Source organism: Mytilus galloprovincialis, chromosome 7, assembly GCF_965363235.1.
Source record: "Mytilus galloprovincialis chromosome 7, xbMytGall1.hap1.1, whole genome shotgun sequence".
In the NCBI taxonomy this organism is placed as follows: domain Eukaryota; kingdom Metazoa; phylum Mollusca; class Bivalvia; order Mytilida; family Mytilidae; genus Mytilus; species Mytilus galloprovincialis.
The window spans coordinates 26,613,964-26,615,500 of NC_134844.1; positions in this window are offsets into that span (position 1 = coordinate 26,613,964).

A 1,537-nucleotide genomic window follows, 5' to 3' on the forward strand; every position below is an offset into this window, starting at 1 on the left:
TTACCGGTAAGTTATTTTGTGTTCATTTAAATATTGTTATGAAAACATCTTACGAAATGATTAATAATTTTCAATCAACACATATATAAATATAAGAAAGGTTTTTTATGAAGGTCGATGAGACAACACTCCACCGAATTCCAAATGACGTAGAACGTTAAAACTGTAGTTCACCGTACAGCCTTATGACATATAATACCACATAGAAAACTGTTAAAGGTCCTGAAAATACAATATTATAAAACTAGTCAAACTAAAATACCATCGGCCTAATTTATGTAATAAAAACTGTGCAAAACCATCAACAAAAAATGAATATGTTAAACTGCAACAGCATATCGATATAGAACAGAAACACAAAAGGCAAAAAGTATATATCTAAGAGTACTTTCAATTTCTGAAAGCTTTTTCAAAATCAACACAAATTAATATGAACATCATTTAACTATGACCAAAACATTATATCATATTTAACCGGATTTTTGTGACAAAAATGTCGGTTATTGATTTGGGGATGTACGGCGGGCGGCCGGGCGGTCGGGCAGTCGGGCGGTCGGGCGGGCGGCAATCAAATGTTGTCCGTGCATTAACTCATGAACCGTTCAACCAAAGCTTTTAAAATTTTAATATGTTGTTACTGACAACTAAATGAAGGTCAAGTTCAATAATTGCGATTTTGACTTTTACCGTTCAGGAGTTATGGTTCTTGAAAGATTGAAAAATGGAGTTTCCAGTTGTGTCCGTGCATTTACACATGAACTGTTCTACCAAAGCTTCCCAAATTTTAATATGTTGTTACTGATGACAAAATAGAGGTCAAGTTAAATAATGACGATTTTGACTTTTACCGTTCAGGAGTTATGGTTCTTGAAAGATTAAAAAATGGTGTTTCCAGTCGTGTCCGTGCATTTTCTCATGAACCATTCAACCAAAGCTTTTGAAATTTTTATATATTGTTACTGATGACAAAATAGAGGTCAAGTTCAATAATGACGATTTTGACTTTTATCGTTCAGGCGTTATGGTTCTTGAAAGATTGTAAAATGGCGTTTCCATTCACGTTGTTGCATTTACTCATAAACCATTCAATCTAAGCTTTTCAAATTTTAATATGTTGATACTGATGACAAAATGGAGGTCAAATTTGATATTGACGATTTTCACTTTCACCATTCATCAGTAATGGTTCTTGTGATATTGCCAGGACACAAATAAATATTAATAAATCCGGTTTGCTGTCGTTGTGACAGCCTCTTGTTTATGTCATAAATTGGATAAAGACACTATGTTAAAGTTTCAGTTTTGGTTAAAAAGTTTTTTATCTGAAAATGCCTGTTCATTTGATGTTGGTTTTCAGCATGTCCAATGTTTTAAAATGGTTTTTTTTCTTCACAAGAAACTTGGTTTAGTGTAACTGCTTGTTTAAACTGTATTTTGGCTGATAAAATAAAATATTTTTCCTACCTACCGACCCTTCAGTCTGAAGGTACAGTCGGAAAACAGCAAACAAACAAATTTTTAAGGTTGGCCTCATGTG